Below are 14,031 nucleotides of genomic sequence, written 5' to 3'. Positions count from 1 at the left end.
ATTGTTAACATGAAATAAAAACTAACTTGTCCATAATGGTGGAGGAAAGGACAAAGGACTTCCCGTGGCCAGAAGACAAATTAGCTTACATCATCACTTGATTCATGTTTTAAGTAAACAATTTCAAACAATCGTATGAAGACTTATGTCTCAAAAGCATTGAGATTGTTGGAAGAATTTGACCGAAGGCCAAAAGCATCACAGTTCTGACCATGAATTTGACCGAAGACACAAGCACATAAATTGCATCAGACTAGCAGTTCATGCCTATTGATTACGCAAGCATTCATGAACATAAAAACCGTATGAAGACTCATCCAACATGGGAGCAGAACCCACGGATTCCCTTTTTTTTTTTTTTTAATGAATCAGAGGCCGAAAAACCAAAAGCATGCGTGGGTTCTCAATCAGCCGTCGGCAATTATAAAAGGGATCCAATTATCAACCATCAGCAACCAAGGCTTGCAAATCACTAAATCAGCCGTACAAATTTACTGTAAATAACTAAATCCAAATTATTTCCTAATAATCAACCATATGGGCTCTGATACCACTTGTTAGGGTGGTTATCTAAATCTAACCACTGGTGAAAACCATCACCTTTGAACCCAAGATCTATATGGCGATTATTAAGAAATACATTAACTGTAAAATAGCGGAAGCGTACCTGAATCCATATTGATAAACTTGATACTTGAATCCCTAGAGATTTGGGGTGGCCTTCCAGGTCAACAGGTATTCACCGATCCTTTGAGAGAGGCCTTTAGTTTCTCTCTGGTATCTTTCCTGACGATGGGATATCAGGGAAGGGTATTTTGTGGTATTACGAAATACGACAACTAAAACGATACCTGTGACCTGGGGACCATAACCCTATTTATAGGTAACATTCCTGTTACCTTTGGAGCCCTATTTCAGCCCATCATTGAAATAGGAGCCCATAAGTTTCTACACATAAAAGGGCCCACATCCTATTAGATACATTAAACCCAAACTATATTTGATCACTTTAATTGGGTTTAACCTTAATTGACAGTTTGCAATACATAATTATTCACATATAAGTCCAATGTTGGATTAAGGATCCAACAATACCAAGTTTAGTATTAGAGTCTACAATGAACCATTTTAAAAACACATGGAATAGTATAGAGGGCTGAGAATGTAAATACGTTTTCTTGAGGCTTCGAGCTCTCCAACGTGCTGCAACAAAGATTATTTGGGTTGGCTAAGGGGATTCTCATGTATGAGGTAACACTCCTCTTTCTGATGAAAAATTTGTGATTCAGAAAAACTTTATCTGACTTCAAAGACAATTTAAAGGGGTAATGACATGCCATTCTGCATAATCACATTCACAAGCATCAGGAATACGTCTTCTTTTCAGAATCATCTTCGGACTATCCCCAAAAAGGCACCGCTTTTTGTATTCGGATGGGCTATGGGAATTCTCATGCATGAGATAACATTCCTCTTTCAGATGAAAAATTTATGATTCAGGAAAACTTTAATTGACTTCAAAGACAAATTCAGGCAGCAATGCTATTTAATTGTGAAGCTTGTTGGATGATTAAATAGTCAAGTAGCCTTGAAGCAATTGCTTGATATGTCATCCAATTAGAGCAAGTTGCTGTAATAATAGGCAATTTTCTATTTTTATTTCGCTCAGTATGCAGTGATTTGTAGCTGGTCCTTGATATTACTTGTTTATCTCTGGTTAGCCAACCAGAATATTTTCAGGTGGTTGATCTCTTAGTTGCAGAGTTAGTTCTTATTCTCTAATGAATATATGTGTCTGTTGAACAAAATTAATTGGGGGATTACATTCTTTTATGTTGTGAATTCTCAAATGCAAATCTGCTTTCTTATGCAGTTGTTTGAGTGCTAAAAATCTGATGAATGGTCTGATGACATGCTTTGAAGTTTTCTTGTACATGAAAAGCTATGCGTATCAGCATAAGCTGTCGTCTCAATCTGATGGGGCAAATACTCTAGTTCAAGGCTATTACAAAGTTGATGGAAGAGATGCCATGGTTAATACGCTTCCTTTGATAAAGTTCTCCAAACTCCATTTTCATCAGATTTTGATAATTGTGATTCTTTGAAATGAATCAGATAAATGGACTATGTAGAAGGTCAAAATTTTTATGTAGGAGAGGTACAGTTCAGTGCTGAGGTTTTCTGAGAGGAAGGATCAAACTTTTTGGCAATACAGTTCATGTGGAATGCAATCTGGTGGTGAAAGAGAGTGTCGATGCCTTGTAAGGGAACCTGTTATTAAAAATACTTGGTGAGTTACTTTTGTTGGATCCTTAATTCAACATTGGACTTATATGTGAATAATTATGTATTGCAAACTGTCAATTAAGGTTAAACCCAATTAAAGTGATCAAATATAGTTTGGGTTTAATGTATCTAATAGGATGTGGGCCCTTTTATGTGTAGAAACTTATGGGCTCCTATTTCAATGATGGGCTGAAATAGGGCTCCAAAGGTAACAGGAATGTTACCTATAAATAGGGTTATGGTCCCCAAGTCACAGGTATCGTTTTAGTTGTAGTATTTCCTAATACCACAAAATACATCTTCCCTGATATCCCATCGTCAGGATAGATACCAGAGAGAAACTAAAGGCCTCTCTCAAAGGATTGGTGAATACCTGTTGACCTGGAAGGCCACCCCAAATATCTAAGGGATTCAAGGATCAAGTTTATCAATATGGATTCAGGTACGCTTCCGCAATTTTACAGTTAATTTATTTCTTAATAATCGCCATATAGATCTTGGGTTTAAAGGTGATGGATTTCACCAGTGGTTAGATTTAGATAACCACACTAACAAGTGGTATCAGAGCCCATATGGTTGATTATTGGGAAATAATTTGGATTTAGAAATTCATAATTTTTGAGTTTTTGTTCATATAGAACTATGATTAATTTTGGCTTTGCTTGCACGGCTAACAAGTCTTTGTTCCGTGGTTCATTGTCAAGTTCAATAATTGTTTCATGATACGGCTTCATGTTTCGGATTTGATATTTATTTTGGAAGTCTCGGTTGCTGATGGTATGAATTGCTGTGATAAACAATTGTTGTTCTAATGGCACGCAGTGTGATTTCATCCATATTGATGTCTTTATGCTTTCGTACAATTACATCAGATAACTCATGAATTCGGTCAACACTTGAAGTTAGTGGGCTCCATGAATTCTTACATATGAATTGATATGATATTTAAGTGGGCTCCATGGTAATCAAACTTTAGCCACGGTTCATTGGTATTTTAGTGTGCCAACTTCCTTTGTAAACCAATTTGGTTTCTGGCTTCGGGAGGTCTTTCGTCTTTTTCCCTGGTTTTAAGAATTAAAATTGACATGAAATATCCTGAGTTTCAATTTTTGTCCATAGTATTAATTTAGTTAATACTTGAGTTGTTTGACCTGTTTCTTTGTTTAAGGATATATATGCCTATATTTATGTTAAGGATATTAGGGTTTCTTTAATTTAAGTGAACCCTAATAAAGCTAATAAGATATTTAAGCCCTACAAAGTCCATATGTTTGGCCCACTATATATATAATTTTATAAAGTATTTATGGACTTAAAAAAAAAAAATTGGGCTTGAATAATAAATTGGGTCAAATTATGGATATGGACCTTTGGTCCAATAAGTTTTGATTCAATTAATTGTTTGATCAGAGTTAACTAAAGTTGACTTTGATCAAAATTTTGATTAATTTGTATAATTTTAAATTTGAATATTGGTATGATTATATATATTTTGGAATGAATTAATTGAAATAATATGCCACCAAAGTGACCTCTATTATGAAAATTAATTTATTTTAGAATATAACTAGTTGAGTACTTGTAATTTTATGAATATTGATCGGCCCAAAGGAAGGTCCATATTTAATAAAATTACATGTGCACTTGTGGTAATAAATACGTGATAATTATTTGGATTTTACATGTGATTTATAAATTGGCCCAAAGGAAAATTTATTTTTCGACATGTTATTATTATCAGTATTTATTACTGCACCAAGATATCACTCAGAAGTTAATATTTTTGTCCAAAGACGAAATATTAATGGAATATCGGTATCTTGAGATGGGACTGCCATTATTTGAATTTATTATTGTTTTGATTTATGTGAGCTTGTTTTAATTATGTTATGTTTTCTGTTCAGTTGCGAATGATCTTACAAATATTACTTCCAATATCAATAATATTCCTATGCTGAATGGCACAAATTTCAAGTCCTGAAAAGAAAATCTCTTGATAGTACTTGGAATAATGGATCTCGACCTTGCGTTAAGGAATGATTCACCCCCACCTCTTATAGATCAGAGTACCTCTGATGAAAAGAGAAATAATGAGAGGTGGGAGAGATCAAATCGCTTGTGTCTGATGATCATTAAAAAGGCCGTTCCAGAAGCATTCAGGGGAACAATGTCAGAAACGACTGTAACCGCTAAAGAGTTCCTTCAGGACATTGAAAAAAGGTTTGTCAAGAACGAAAAGGCTGAAGTTAGTACGCTCTTGACACGCCTTGTTTCAATGAAATATAGTAATTTGGTTTGTTCTGAAGTTAATTTAACTTCGGTACCTAGACACACATGGTGGTTAGATTCTGGTGCAACAACTCACATCAGTGTGTCTATGCAGGGTTGCCTGAATTGCCGAAAGCCTAATGATAGTGAAAGATATATCTACGTGGGCGATGGCAAAACAGTTCAAGTTGAGGCAATTGGAGTTTTTAGATTATTGTTAAAGACCGGATTTTATTTGGATCTCAATGAGACATTTGTTGTACCGTCTTTTAAACGGAATTTAATTTCTATTTCTGCTTTGGACAAATTTGGTTATTTTTGTTCATTTGGAAATGGAAAATTTGAATTGTTTCATGATTCAAAATTGGTTGGTTCTGGTTCTTTAATGCACTACGATAATCTATATTTAATTGACACAATTACCTCATTTAATGAATCTCTGCATTTGAGTACTAGAGGAGTTAAAAGAAAATTAGCCAATGAGAATTCAGCTGCATTATGGCACAAGAGATTGGGACATATCTCCAAACGGAGAATGGAAAGGCTTGTGTCAAATGAAATTCTCGGTCCCTTGAATTTTACAGATTTTAATGATTGTATTAACTGTATAAAGGGAAAACAAACCAATAAAAGGAGATTTGAAGCCAATAGGTCCTTAGACGTCTTAGAACTTATACATACAGATATTTGTGGACCATTTCCTACATTTGCTTGGAATGGTCAACAATATTTTATAACGTTCATAGACGATTTTTCAAGATATGGCTACATATATCTCATTTCTGAAAAGTCACAGTCACTAGACGTGTTCAAAAATTTTAAGGCCGAAGTTGAGAATCAACTCAACAAAAGAATTAAAAGCGTCAAATCTGACCGTGGTGGTGAGTACTATGGCAGATATGACGGTTCAGGTGAACAACGTCCAGGACCATTTGCTAAATACCTAGAGGAATGCGGTATCGTCCCACAGTACACTATGCCGGGTTCACCCACTATGAATGGTGTAGCTGAAAGACGAAATAGAACGCTTAAAGACATGGTAAGGAGTATGATATGTCATTCTACTTTACCAGAGTCACTCTGGGGTGAAGCACTTAAGACTGCAGCATATATCCTTAATAGGGTTCCAACTAAAGCAACTATCAAAACCCCTTATGAGCTTTGGACAGGGAAAAAACCCAGTTTAAAGCATCTACACATTTGGGGATGTCCAGCTGAGGCAAGGCCTTATAGGCCTAATGAAAAGAAACTGGACTCAAGAACGATTAGTTGTTATTTTATTGGATACTCTAAAAGATCCAGGGGTTACAAGTTTTATGATCCCACAGCCAAATCAATTTTTGAGACAGGAAATACTCGGTTCTTTGAGGATGTCGAGTTTGGGGGAGAAAATACAGTAAGAGACATTGCCTTTAAAGAGGAATATATTAATATTCCCACAGGTGTCATTGCTCTTGCTCAGGACCCTATTCCTGAACTTGATCATGGCATAACAAATCAAGACAATGTCGAAGAGCAAACTGTTATAGAAGAACAAACTCTTCCTCTTCAAGAACCAGTGCCATTAAGAAGATCCACTAGAGAAAGGAGAAGTGCAGTGCCAGATGATTACATTGTTTTTCTCCAAAAACATGAGGATGACTCTGGATTGATGGAAGATGATCCAATCAACTTCCGTCAAGCCATGGAAAGTTCAAATTCTCAAAAGTGGGTCGATACAATGAATGAAGAGATTAAATCCATGAAGGATAATGACGTTTGGGATCTTGTCCCATTGCCAGAAGGAGCGAAACCCATTGGTTGTAAATGGATATTTAAAATCAAGAAGGATTCGAAAGGCAATGTGGAAAGATACAAAGCTCGTCTTGTTGCTAAGGGATTTACACAAAAGGAAGGTATCGTTTATAAAAAAACCTTCTCTCCAGTCTCTTCAAAGGACTCTTTTAGAATTATCATGGCATTAGTGGCATATTTTGATCTTGAGTTACATCAGATGGATGTAAAGACAGCGTTTCTCAATGGTAACATTGATGAGACGATTTATATGGTGCAACCAGAAAACTTTGTATCTGGAGATCCAAAGAATATGGTTTGCAAACTTAAAAAATCCATCTATGGGCTCAAACAAGCGTCTCGACAATGGTATTTCAAATTTCATCAAGTGATTATCTCATTTGGTTTTGAGATGAATCTAGTAGATGATTGCATATACCATAAGTTCTGTGGGAGCAAATATATTTTTCTGGTATTGTATGTTGATGACATTTTGCTTGCCAGCAACGATATTGGTCTATTGCATGAAACCAAGAAATTTCTAACTAAGAATTTTGAGATGAAAGATCTTGGTAATGCATCTTTTGTGTTAGGCATACAAATACACCGTGATCGCTCTCGGGGTATTCTAGGACTATCACAAAAGGGCTATATCGAAAAGGTTCTCAAAAGATATGGCATGCAAAATTGTAAACCAGGTGACACTCCAGTGGCTAAAGGAGACAAATTTAGTCTTGAGCAGTGTCCCAAGAATGCTTTTGAGGAAAGAGAGATGCAAAAGATTCCTTATGCCTCAGCAGTAGGGAGTCTAATGTATGCTCAAGTATGTACGCGTCCGGATATTGCATACATTACTGGAATGTTGGGTAGATATTTGAGTAATCCTGGATTAGATCATTGGAAAGCAACCAAACGGGTCTTACGGTATCTACAGAAAACAAAAGACTACATGCTCACGTATCGGAAGTCAGATGAGTTGGAGATCATTGGGTATACTGATTCCGATTATACTGGATGCAAAGATACTATGAAGTCAATGTCAGGCTATGTCTACTTGTTGGCTGGAGGTGCCATATCTTGGAAGAGTGCTAAACAGTCCCTAATAGCATCTTCCACTATGGCTGCAGAGTTTATAACTTGTTATGAGGCATCCAATCAGGAAATTTGGCTGCGAAATTTCGTCACAGGATTACGTGTAGTGGATGGCATTGAAAGACCACTCAAATTATTCTGTGACAATAAGTCAGCAGTCTTATATTCCAATAACAATAGGAGCTCGACCAAATTTAAACATATAGATATCAAGTTCCTGACTGTTAAAGAAAGAGTGCAGAATGGACAATTATCAATAGAGCACATCGGGACAAACTCCATGGTTGCGGATCCGCTTACTAAGGGATTGCCACCCAAAATGTTTCATGAGCATACTGCTCATATGGGTGTCGTATTAAATGATGTATAGTTTTAGTGGGAGTTTGTTATTTTAAATGCTCTTATGATATTTTTCAGTTATTAAGGATTTAAGGATATTTTATGCATAAATAAAGTTTGGATTTATTTGCACTCTAATTTTGGTATGGTTTGATCTCATAAAATTTAAGGTGGACCAGTTGGAAATAGGCATGTTTTGGTCACATTACATGAAATTTTCATGCTACACATCCACATCATAATTCATGTCATTCAATTGCATTGATATATGTGACCATTGATGGGTCGAGTTACGAAATTGTAACAAAGGCCGCTTTGATCCTATATTGGTGTAATTGATGGACCGAATTGGTTGCAGATACATTGTGATAATGACAGTAAAGTTGAGCTCATACGGTTAATTGCAAAACATAATTATAAGGTTACACATATAGTCCAAGTGGGAGATTGTTGGATCCTTAATTCAACATTGGACTTATATGTGAATAATTATGTATTGCAAACTGTCAATTAAGGTTAAACCCAATTAAAGTGATCAAATATAGTTTGGGTTTAATGTATCTAATAGGATGTGGGCCCTTTTATGTGTAGAAACTTATGGGCTCCTATTTCAATGATGGGCTGAAATAGGGCTCCAAAGGTAACAGGAATGTTACCTATAAATAGGGTTATGGTCCCCAAGTCACAGGTATCGTTTTAGTTGTAGTATTTCCTAATACCACAAAATACATCTTCCCTGATATCCCATCGTCAGGATAGATACCAGAGAGAAACTAAAGGCCTCTCTCAAAGGATTGGTGAATACCTGTTGACCTGGAAGGCCATCCCAAATATCTAAGGGATTCAAGGATCAAGTTTATCAATATGGATTCAGGTACGCTTCCGCAATTTTACAGTTAATTTATTTCTTAATAATCGCCATATAGATCTTGGGTTTAAAGGTGATGGATTTCACCAGTGGTTAGATTTAGATAACCACACTAACAACTTTTGCTCTGAAAAAATTCAAATTCCTTTTGTAAACACACTGAAATTAGAAAAACGAATAAAGAGATCAATGATTAAATAAAAACAAAGAAAATGAGCCACCCCAGAGCATTCTGGTTTGCTAATTACAAATAAAAATGTTAACTTAGAAAATCAGCTATAAGGACAATATGTAACTACATAATATATAACCACTCCATACCTGGTGAATAAATAATGCCCATTATCTCTACTAAGCAGCTCTGTTGGAAGAAATAGCAAGAAAATGCTATTTAATTATCAAAAAACATCATTTGTCAAGATTAGTATTTGTAGTCTTGCAAATTCAGTGTTTTCAATTAATTAGTGAATTCTTACAAAATTAATTTTGCAGTTTTCAAAATTGCAATTGTTTAGGAATTTTGGGAACGATTTGGTACCTGAATGCCACAACGATCCTCTAATGTTCATATCCTTTTTCATTTTATTCATGATTTGTTCTGTATGTTGTTGTGGACTTCTAAGTTTATATTTCAAGAACGCAAGGACTGCTCCTACCGACACAGGTTGTCTTATCATCTTAGAGTGATTTGAACAAGATCCAAAGTTCAAATACGTTGTTTAGATATTTTGATCTCTTAGATATGTAGTTGAGTATGGCCATATTGCAGGTTCAAAAGGTTTTCTAGTGTCAGTAACCTGATGTCAATTTAATTCTTGACAAACTTGGTGCACCTAAAACACTCTGATGCTAGGTTCCACCAAAGAAACTAAAGTCAATTTTAATAACTTGGAAACGGGTGACTGTAATTTAGCTAGCTAGTTACACACTTAATACTTGTCTTTTTTTAAAAAAAAAAAAACTTCTCAATAAAAAATAATCTACAATTTCATTCCTTGAAGAACTTAGCATTGATTTATGTTGTTATCTTCTAATAACTGTATTTTACTGATTGCTTTTATGTTTTACCTTCTTGTATTTGCTGCATTTTGGAGTCAGTATGGCTTGCATAAAATCCATAACATGAAATTCAAAATGCTGTTGACTTAGGCCTGAGGATTGCTCACCGTTTTTGCTCACAAGGCACTTTTTGAACAGAAAAGGCATGGCACCTTTTAAGGAACCTTTGCTATATTATCTGAGAGTATGCAATGAGGATATGACTTCCAAGATTTAGGTCTTTACTTGGCCTAGGTTAAGTGATCTTCTGCAGTTGCACTAGAAAAAGTAAGCAAAAAACCTTTTCAGTCATAGCGATTTATCTGGGCTCTCTCAAAAGGAAGACTCTTTCACTTTAATTGCACACAGAGAAGGTCAAGTTATAATTCACTTTAATCCAATCTACATTGGTCATTGGTGTATGCTCATTGTGCAACTTCTAATCTGATGCCATTTTTTTCCTATGGTCATAGGCATTGAGAGTCTACAATCACAATAGCGAGCCCATGGAAATATACATGAGGTTGAGAGAGAGATTTTCTTGAGGCCTAGAGCTTTTCAAGAATCTGCATGAAGATGATTCTGGCTGACTATAGGGATTCTCGTGCATGACTTACACTTCTCTTTGTGATTTTAATACTTTGATTCAAGGAAATTTATCTGATTTTCGTAACTTCTGATTTCTTTCTGCTTTTGACCGAGTTTCATACTCAGCAGAATCAAAAAGATCTTCATACATTGCCATTTATTTTAAACTTGTATGAAATTGTGAATCTTTCGTTCATTGTTTACAAGGTAAAGAAAAGAGATATGGATAAGCCAATACACGGAGAAGTTACTTGTTGGATTTTAAGTCAAGGTATTCCTTTGCTCTCATAATCATGGACATACTTCCTGGATCTGCAGCTTCCATTTTCTGCAGTGTACTTACTATTGCACTTAACCTAATGATTTTTGAAATGCTTATAGCATTGCAGAAACAGAATTTGTATCTATTCAGATGACTAATGCTGCTAATGAGGCTTGTTAACGAAACATAACCTGGTCTCCTTAAGAAGCTTTCATCTGTTGAAGATTGTAAGTTGGCACATCTGAAAAGCTTGAGTTGTAAATCGCCTACCAATTCATCCGAAGCCTCCCTATAGGATGCATGTCTTCTGATCTAAAGGGAAGTTGTTGCAACATGAGCAGCTGCCCAACATTGAATGGTGCAAGCATTACCAGATTCCCTACTTTGAGATTGATCATATTCTAACTTGATGCTAAGTTCTCAAAATTTGCTCAAATTATCAGAAAATTCGTCTACGCCTATGTTTAAGGATGTTTCAGTGCAATATATTCCAACCATTATACTGTCTTTAGTTGTGTATATTCAATCTCATGATGCTATACATTTTTTTGATATTTTGAGGAAGATTTCCTTATTGCTAGGTGTAAAAGCCAATGACTATTACAGCATAACACATTCCTTATTGCAAGGTGTAAAAGCCAATGAGTATTACAGCATAACACATTGTATAGTGTATGATCTTGCACAATTTATTTTGAGTTTCTGGAAAATCTGATGCAGAGTATTTGCAAGATTTGTTATCTTGAATTTAAATAATTTGCAAGTTATCTATTAATATTGGTTTTCGAGACTACTACTTTTATTGTCGTGTTCACTGGCAAGTTTTTTATTCTGATTTAGGTAGATTTTAAGCAGTTGCCAACATAAGTTAGGAAGTTAATACATTTGCTTTGCCTTCATCTATCAATTACTACAACCAATACTTTGTCGTGATCGGTTGGCAAGCTTTACAAGTTAGAGCATTTGAGAGTCAAGGATTACTACTCTCCATGCGAGCTCTGTCGTGATCAGTTCAGCGATTTGATAAATTTTGGAGCAATAACTTCATCTGTCAGAGTTAATTCTTAAAACATCTGAAGCTGTTATACTTCCTCTCCTTTGTTCTGTCTTTTTTAGTTCCGCCTTATCTTCCAATACTGATATCGTTTGACGCAAAAGGAATTTTTCAATGATTAATCTCCATTTTCATTCAGTATTATTAAAATATAAAGCTTCATTCTCTCTTTAGAAAAGAATTCAGGGAAACCCATCGTTTCGTATTCGACAGGGTGAAGTAAATCGTCGCTTGATTTGTCTTATACCATAAAATTGGATGTGCTCGGAAAAACACTTGAATTTTCTTCCAGGAGGTAGGAGGTATCATATTGGGCAAGCTTGCAGCCATTTGCAGTAGCTAATATTTGGAAGGTTTGATAAATAGAACTACTTTCTGGGATTGAAGATAGAACTAGTTTGCTGTTGCCTACTAGTTGTACGATAAAATGATTGTGAAATTGATTTTGATTTTTTTTATTGAACTTGAAATTGTAGATTGTGGTTCCTTTTTATTAGCTTGTTTTGTCACAAACTAATTTTCATTCAATCTTTGATGAAATATTTAGAGAATAAATAATTATGGTGATGTTTCACAAAAATGGTGATATAGGTAAATTTGCGGCTAAAATGACTGTCTAACAAATTATTTCAGTCAATTTACATATTTTTGCTAGCTATCATAAATAATCCAAGGTGAAATGCATTCTTGTTGGAAGGAAGCATGTTATATTAATATCATATCCTACTGAAAGGAAAACTGGGTTCTTAGTTGTATATTAAAGCATTAGAATTTCTTATATTAAAACATCTCAAATGGTGGTCTTACAGTAGTCATCTTTAGAATTTACTATCAAAAAGAGAAATTTATGGAATTATATTGAAGTCCATGGTAATATGAGTCAAAACTAAAAACCAATATGCCTACATGAAGATTTAGTTTGCTTTTGTGAGTTTCACTTTCATATTTACTTCTCACATTTAAAACATCCAAATGAGACTTGAAAAGGCTTTTCTGGAGTTTGGAAGTTATCATCATTGACATTTAGTTTCTCTCATGCTTGTTATGTTAAACAATGGATGACCTCGCACTAGAATATATATCATGAGTGCACTTTGTGCTATTTCTAATCTCTTTTGCAACTTGGCATTTTTATTTGGGCATAAGAAAGAAACTCTTTTTTCTCATGATATGTATTATGGTCAGCGTACTTGAACATATTTCATAAAATCTGTGTGTCTATATTTGTGTGTATGTGCGTGAGAGAGTTTGTGTGTGACTTGATGTTCAAAAGTATCTCATAGTATCAAAACTAATTAAAATGTCCCCAAGTTTGTGCGGTCCTCACAAATTTAATTGAATGTCCTTGACAAAATTTTATTTTATTAAATTCTAATTGAAATCTTTATATTCATTATGTGCAATATCAATAATACTATATATTTTACTAATAGGAAGTCACCAAGGCATAAATCAAAAACTACTATCTAATAAGAGAGGAGCTCTAAATGCTCTCATAAGGTTGAAAATGTAAATTTGTTAATCATTCCCCGATACATGGTTGGTGTACTTGTAAATGATTTAATGTATTGTACATAAAAACACTGTACATTTACACAAACTAAATATTCTTTTATGCAACTAATTTGTTGAGGAAAGGAAATAAATGCATCGTTAGAATACACACGATCCTAATTAAGAATCCCATCAATACATGTGTATGTCTATCAATGCTTAGGGACGGCAACGTGCAAGGTAAAACCCGATATTTGCAGGCATTCGATATAATGTGTTAATTTAACATCATGCATGTATTGATTTTAATTTGATAAAGATTAATTTTCCTTTTTTTGAACTATTAGGTCAGTGGGTAGAGGGTATCTAATGAATAAACCCAACCAACAAGTGAGAGGGTTTGGTGAAGGGAATTAAAACTTATAGGGTTATCCAATAGAATTTGGTGAAATACTTAAATATGTGAATTAGGATTTGATAAGAGGGAATTTTGAGGATACCCAACCTACAACCATCCCTAGCAATGATAAAACCCCACCATCTTTCATAATTGATCTATTTCTTATGCGCAAGAAGCACAAATGGAATGAAATACATATTAGAGATTAAAACATAACAAGAAAGAATAAATTGATAAAAGCAAAAGTTGGCGACTTGATAAGGCAGCCTAAACATGTGGGTGTTTCTTGAAATCTTAAGCAATTCGAATTTCTCATTTAGTTTATAAAAAGAGATGCCATATAAGGAACTTTTATACTACTGTCAAATCCAACTTTCTTCTATTCTAAATTAAAATTAAAATTAAAATTTTCCAGTATAATAAGTGAAATTATAAAAAATCAGTGTACCATGTACAAATAATATACATGAAAAATTGGATGAATCAATGATTGAGCTGGCAGTTTCAATCTATAAAGCCACCTTGTCTACTCTGCTCATAATCTGATGTGGGTCATAATACTTAGTAGA

The 14,031-nt window shown here is 34.6% G+C and overlaps 1 long non-coding RNA gene across 2 annotated transcripts; it reads left to right on the top strand.

Moving 5' to 3' along the window:
• The first annotated feature begins 1,095 nt into the window (after positions 1 to 1,095).
• On the top strand, positions 1,096 to 11,117 carry LOC113765613. Of its 2 annotated transcripts, none has more exons than XR_003467745.1 (4): positions 1,096 to 1,251; positions 1,874 to 2,290; positions 10,460 to 10,523; positions 10,634 to 11,117. It is a non-coding gene; the product is annotated as an uncharacterized LOC113765613 (long non-coding RNA). The 2 variants fall into 2 exon arrangements; XR_003467746.1 differs by having other exon boundaries at positions 10,138 to 10,523.
• The last annotated feature ends 2,914 nt before the right edge of the window (positions 11,118 to 14,031 follow it).

This window comes from Coffea eugenioides, chromosome 3 (assembly GCF_003713205.1).
Source record: "Coffea eugenioides isolate CCC68of chromosome 3, Ceug_1.0, whole genome shotgun sequence".
Taxonomy (NCBI): domain Eukaryota; kingdom Viridiplantae; phylum Streptophyta; class Magnoliopsida; order Gentianales; family Rubiaceae; genus Coffea; species Coffea eugenioides.
The sequence above is the reverse complement of the archived record's forward strand: the minus strand, read 5'-3'. Positions and strand labels throughout refer to the sequence as shown.